At 41.3% G+C, this 6,781-nt stretch overlaps 1 pseudogene; it reads right to left on the bottom strand.

Moving 5' to 3' along the window:
* Window positions 1-3,402: 3,402 nt before the first annotated feature.
* LOC138069917 (heterogeneous nuclear ribonucleoprotein A1-like) lies at window positions 3,403-4,405 on the bottom strand (annotated as a pseudogene).
* Window positions 4,406-6,781: the final 2,376 nt, after the last annotated feature.

Raw genomic sequence — 6,781 nt, forward strand, 5'->3', positions numbered from 1 at the left:
AAGTTTACCCTTCCTTTCAAGCATTGTTTAGGTTCTTTAGTTCTGTATGATTCCCTAAAGTACTGATTTTGTCTACATCAAATCCCTTATGATTATACAGTGGAAGTGAGAAATAGATTTAAGCGACTAGATCTGATAGACAGAGTGCCTGCTGAACTATGGACAGAGGTTCATGGCATTGTACAGGAGACAAGAATCAAGATTATCCCCAAGAAAAAGAAATGATGCAAAAAAGCAAAATGGCTGTCTGGGGAGGCCTTACAAATCGCTGTGAAAAGAAGAGAAGTGAAAAGCAAAGGACAAAAGGAAATATATACCCATTTGAAAGCAGAGTTTCAAAGAATAGCAAGACAAAATAAGAAACCCTTCCTTAGTGATCAATGCAAAGAAATAGAGGAAAACAATAGAATGGGAAAGACTAGAGATCTCTTCAAGAAAATTAGAGACACCAAAGGAACATTTCATGCAAAGATGGGCTCAATAAAGGAAAGAAATTGTATGGACCTAACAGAAGCAGAAGATATTAAAAAGAGGTGGTAAGAATACACAGAGGAACTGTACAAAGAAAACCTTCATGATGAAGATAATCACGATGGTGCGATCACTCACCTAGAGCCAGACATCCTGGAATATGAAGTTAAGTGACCCTTAGAAATTATCACTACAAAAAAGCATGTGGAGGTGATGGAATTCCAGTAGAGCTGTTTCAAATCCTAAAAGATGATGCTGTGAAAGTGCTGCACTCATTATATCAGCAATTTTGGAAAACTCAGCAGTGGCCACAGGACTGGAAAAGGTCAGTTTTCATTCCGATGCAAAAGAAAGGCAATGCCAAAGAATATTCAAACTACTGCACAATTGCACTCATCTCACACACTAGTAAAGTAATGCTCAAAATTCCCCAAGCCAGGCTTCAGCAATACATGAACCGTGAACTTCCAGATGTTCAAGCTGGTTTTAGAAAAGGCAGAGGAACCAGAGATCAAATTGCCAACATCTGCTGGATCATCAAAAAAGCAAGAGAGTTCCAGAAAAATATTTACTTTTGCTTTATTGACTATGCCAAAGTCTTTGAGTGTGTGGATCACAATAAACTGTGGAAAATTCTGAAAGAGATGAGAATACCAGACCACCTGACCTGCCTCTTGAAAATCCTGTACGCAGGTCAGGAAGCAATAGTTAGAACTGGAGGAAAAACAGACTGGTTCCAAATAGGAAAAGGAGTATGTCAAGGCTGTATATTGTCACCCTGCTTATTTAACTTATATGCAGAGTTCATCATGAGATGCTGGGCCAGAGGAAGCACAAGCTGAATCAAGATTGCCAGGAGAAATATCAATAACCTCAGATATGCAGATGACACCACCCTTGTGGCAGAAAATAAAGAACCAAAGAGCCTCTTGATGAAGTAAAAGAGGAGAGTGAAAAAGTTGGCTTAAAGCTCAACATTCAGAAAAGTGAAATCATGGCATCTGGTCCCATCAGTTCAGTTCAGTTCAGTCGCTCAGTCCTGTCCAATTCTTTGCAACCCCATGAATCGCAGCACGCCAGGCCTCCCTGTCCATCACCATCTCCTGGACTTCACTCAGACTCATGTCCATCGAGTCCGTGATGCCATCAAGCCATCTCATCCTGTTGTCCCCTTCTCCTCCTGCCCCCAATGCCTCCCAGCATCAGCGTCTTTTCCAATGAGTCAACTCTTTGCATGAGGTGGCCAAAGTATTGGAGCTTCAGCTTTATCATCATTCCTTCCAAAGAAATCCCAGGATTGATCTCCTTCAGAATGGACTGGTTGGATCTCCTTGCAGTCCAAGGGACTCTCAAGAGTCTTCTCCAACACCACAGTTCAAAAGCATCAATTCTTTGGTGCTCAGCCTTCTTCACAGTCCAACTTTCACATCCATACATGACCACAGGAAAAACCATAGCCTTGACTAGACGGACCTTAGTTGGCAAAGTAATTTCTCTGCTTTTGAATATACGATCTAGGTTGGTCATAACTTTTCCTCCAAGGAGTAAGTGTCTTTTAATTTCATGGCTGCAGTCACCATCTGCAGTGATTTTGGAGACCAAAAAAATAAAGTCTGACACTGTTTCCATTGTTTCCCCATCTATTTCCCATGAAGTGATTGGACCAGATGCCATGATCTTCGTTTTTTGAATGTTGAGCTTTAAGCCAACTTTTTCACTCTCCTCTTTCACTTTCATCAAGAGGCTATTTAGTTCCTCTTCACTTTCTGCCATAAGGGTGGTGTCATCTGCATATCTGAGGTTATTGATATTTCTCCTGGCAATCTTGATTCAGCTTGTGTGTCTTCCAGTCCAGCGTTTCTCATGATGTACTCTGCATATAAGTTAAATAAGCAGGGTGACAATATATAGCCTTGATGTACTCCTTTTCCTATTTGGAACCAGTCTGTTGTTCCATGTCCAGTTCTAACTGTTGCTTCCTGACCTGCATACAGATTTCTCAAGGGGCAGGTTAGGTGGTCTGATATTCCCATCTCTTTCAGAATTTTCCACAGTTTATTGTGATACATACAGTCAAAGGTTTTGGCATAGTCAATAAAGCAGAAATAGATGTTTTTCTGGAACTCTCTTGCTTTTTCCATGATCCAGTGGATGTTGGCAATTTGATCTTTGGTTCCTCTGCCTTTTCTTATTTTTCCATTCAAGAGGGTATTAAATCTTTTATTGATTACACATGATAATGGATGATACACAAGCTTCATTCCCATCTATAACTTTATCTGGTACCATAATTCAATTTAGATATACTGCATAGGATGTGCCAACAATCATTAATAACCAAAAAAATTAAAAAAACTCCATGACTTTTCATGGGTGACCCTTTTAATGGTGAACTCCAGGTCACAACACAGTAACTGTAAGTTCAACTACACCAAGGTTCTGAAGACAACAGCTTCTCCACCAAGCAGGTTGTAAATAAATTTCAAATGGAACCTGGCATCACCCTGAATAAATTCTAACTTCACACTGTTGGGGTAGTTTGCTAAAATGGCTTCAGAGTAGACTAACTTTACACAGCACATTAAAAAAAAAAAAAAGACATTTATTCAGCATCATGATCAGACTATTACATTTAGCAATCAACAGCCTGGGTGCAAAAAAAAATAAAATCTACATTAAAACCTTTTGTTGGAATGCTTTACACTTTCCACAGAACAGAAACTAAAATAACCTGTTATACAATTAGTCAGAAGTACAGTCCTAGAGTTTTTTGCCCATACACATGAGTATTGTCTAAAACATGTCTTCTTTGTAGCAGCTAGGCCCTGCCACCACTGTGCTTGGCTGAGTTCACACATCTGTTGTAACCTGTAGCTTCCCTGTCACTTCTCTGGCTCTCCTCTCCTGCTAAGCTTTGTTTCCTGTCAGTAATTAAAACCTTCTGCCACTGCCATAGCTCCTGCCGCTGCTGGAGCCACCATAGCCACCTTGGTTTTGTGGTTTGGCAAAGTATTGACCTCCACCACCATGGGGGCCAGAACTTCTACCTCCAAAGTTTCCTCCTTTCATGGGTCCAAAATTTGAAGATTGATTGTTCTAATCGCCAAAATCATTGTAGCTTCCGCCACCTCCAAAATTGTTCTGTCATTACCAAATCCATTATATCCATGCCCAATGCCACTATATCTGCCACCACCATGGCTGCCACCAAAGCCACCTCGACCGCTGAAGTTTCCTCCACGACCAAAGTTGTCATCACCAAAACCACCTCCACGACCGCCACCAAAGTTTCCAGAACCACTTTGAACTCTGTGGCTGGATGAAGCACTAGCCATCTCTTGCTTAGAAAGGGCTTTTCTCACTTCACAGTTGTGGTTATTCACAGTGTGGTATTTCTGAATGACAGTCTTGTCTACGGAGTCATGGTCATCAAAGGTTACAAAAGCAAAGCCTCTCTTTTTGCCACTGCCTCGGTCAGTCATGGTTTCAATTACTTCAATTTTCCCATACTGTTCAAAATAATCTCTCAGGTGATGTTCTTCTTTAATGCCACCAACAAAAATCTTTTTCACAGTTAAGTGGGCACCAGGTCTTTGAGAATCTTCTCTTGAGATGGCCCTCTTTGGTTCACAACTCTTCCGTCCACCTTGTGTGGCCTTGCATTCATGGCCACATCCACCTCCTCCACCGTGGCGTGTGTGACAAACCCGAAGCCTCTGGAGTGCTTAATGTTTGGATCCCTCATTAGCACACAGTCTGTGAGCGTTCCCCATTGCTCAAAATGGCCCCTCAGACTCTCATAGGTTGTTTCAAAGCTCAATCCTCCGATGAAGAGCTTCCGCAGCTGTTCAAGCTCTTTTGAGAGACTCCGATTTAGACATGATGGCAGTGGAGGCAGGGAAGACTTCAATGATGCTTTCTCGATGGCGTCCATGGGCAGAAAAGCCCTCTGCCATTTCTAAAACCAGCTTGAATATCAGGGAGTTCATGGTTCATGTATTGCTGAAGCCTGGCTTGGAGAAATTTGAGCATTACTTTACTAGCATGTGAGATGACTGCAATTGTGTGGTAGTTTGAGCATTCTTTGGCATTGCCTTTCTTTGGAATTGGAATGAAAACTGACCTTTTCCAGTCCTGTGGCCACTGCTGAGTTTTCCAAATTTGCTGGCATATTGAGTGCAGCACTTTCACAGCATCATCTTTCAGGATTTGAAACAGCTCAACTGGAATTCCATCTCCTCCACTAGCTTTGTTCATAGTGATGCTTTCTAAGGCCCACTTGACTTCACTTTCCAAGATGTCTAGCTCTAGATTAGTGATCACATCATCATGATTATCTGGGTCGTGAAGATATTTTTTGTACAGTTCTTCTGTGTATTCTTGCCACCTCTTTTTAATATCTTCTGCTTCTGTTAGGTCCCATCACTTCATGGAAAATAGATGGGGAAACAGTGGAAACAGTGGCTGACTTAATTTTCCTGGGCTCCAAAATCACTGCAGATCGTGATTGCAGCCATGAAATTGAAAGATGCTTACTCCTTGGAAAGAGAGTTATGACCAACCTAGACAGCATATCAAAAAGCAGAGACAATACTTTGCCAACAAAGACCCATCTAGTCAAGGCTATGGTTTTTCCAGTAGTCATGTATGGATATGAGAACTGGACTACAAAGAAAGCTGAGTGCTGAAGAATTGATGCTTTTGATCTGTGGTGTTGGAGTAGACTCTAGACAGTCCCTTGGACTGCACAGAGATCCAACCAGTCCACCCTAAAGGAGATTGGTCCTGGGTGTTCATTGGAAATAATGATGTTGAAGGGTAAACTCCAATACTTTGGCCACCTGATGCAAAGAGCTGACTCATTTGAAAAGACCCTGATGCTGGGAAAGATTGAGTGCAGGAGGAGAAGGGGATGACAGAGGATGAAATGGTGGGATGGCATCATCAACTCAATGGACATGAGTTTGGGTAAGCTCCAGGAGTTGATAATGGACAGGGAGGCCTGGCGTGCTGCAGTTCATGGAGTCTTAAAGAGTCAGACATGACTGAGCGACTGAACTGAACTGACATCATTAATCTATATTGCCACAGTATCCATATATTGGTTTATGGGAAGAAGGGAAAATAAATCCCAGCAATCAATTTACTTTTAAACAAGTCATATGGAACATGCACAAATTTGTCTTGCTCATATACCATCAATGAGAATATAGTGACATGGTTTCACAAGCTATAAGGGAGGATGGATAATGTATTCCTAGGTGGCCAGTCACATGCCCAGCTAAAATTCTTCTGTGGGAAATATGAGGCCTATTAGAGATAGAAAAACCTGGTTTTGATTATCTAAGCATATGGACCTATGTTCTAGCACAAGTGTAATGTTGATAACAATATTCTTTAAGAATGCAGAATGCCCACTGAGAGTAAATCATTGTCAATAATATGTATGTGATATGGCAAAATTTTAATACACATGTGGGTTTGCTAGTTGTATAATCTATGGTGGAAATGCTTAAGAAAGATTAAATTTATTGTGGGCAAGATAATCTGACAGGAACCGTGGAAATTTGAAAAGTTCTAATCCCATTCAATCTTCTTGCATTATCATTTTTCATTATACTACAATTATATATTGTCACCCTGCTTATTCAACTTATATGCAGAGTACATCATGAGAAGCTCTGGACTGGAAGAAACACAAGCTGGAATCAAGATTGCCGGGAGAAATATCAATAACCTCAGATTTGCAGATGACACCACCCTTATAGCAGAAAGTGAAGAGGAACTAAAAAGCCTCTTGATGAAAGTGAAAGAGGAGAGTGAAAAAGTTGGCTTAAAGCTCAACATTCAGAAAACGAAGATCATGGCATCCGGTCCCATCACTTAATGGGAAATAGACGGGGAAACAGTAGAAACAGTGTCAGACTTTATTTTTTTGGGCTCCAAAATCACTGCAGATGGTGACTGCAGCCATGAAATTAAGAGACGCTTACTCCTTGGAAGAAAAGTTATGACCAACCTAGATAACATATTAAAAAGCAGAGACACTAATTTGCCAACTGAGGTCTGTCTAGTCAAGGCTATGGTTTTTCCTGTGGTCATGTATGGATGTGTGAAGAAGGCTGAGCGCCGAAGAATTGATGCTTTTGAACTGTGGTGTTGGAGAAGACTCTTGAGAGTCCCTTGGACTGCAAGGAGATCCAACCAGTTCATTCTGAAGGAGATCAACCCTGGGATTTCTTTGGAGGGAATGATGCTGAAGCTGAAACTCCAGTACTTTGGCCACCTCATGCGAAGAGTTGACTCATTG

Source organism: Capricornis sumatraensis, chromosome 2 (assembly GCF_032405125.1).
Source record: "Capricornis sumatraensis isolate serow.1 chromosome 2, serow.2, whole genome shotgun sequence".
NCBI classification, from domain to species: domain Eukaryota; kingdom Metazoa; phylum Chordata; class Mammalia; order Artiodactyla; family Bovidae; genus Capricornis; species Capricornis sumatraensis.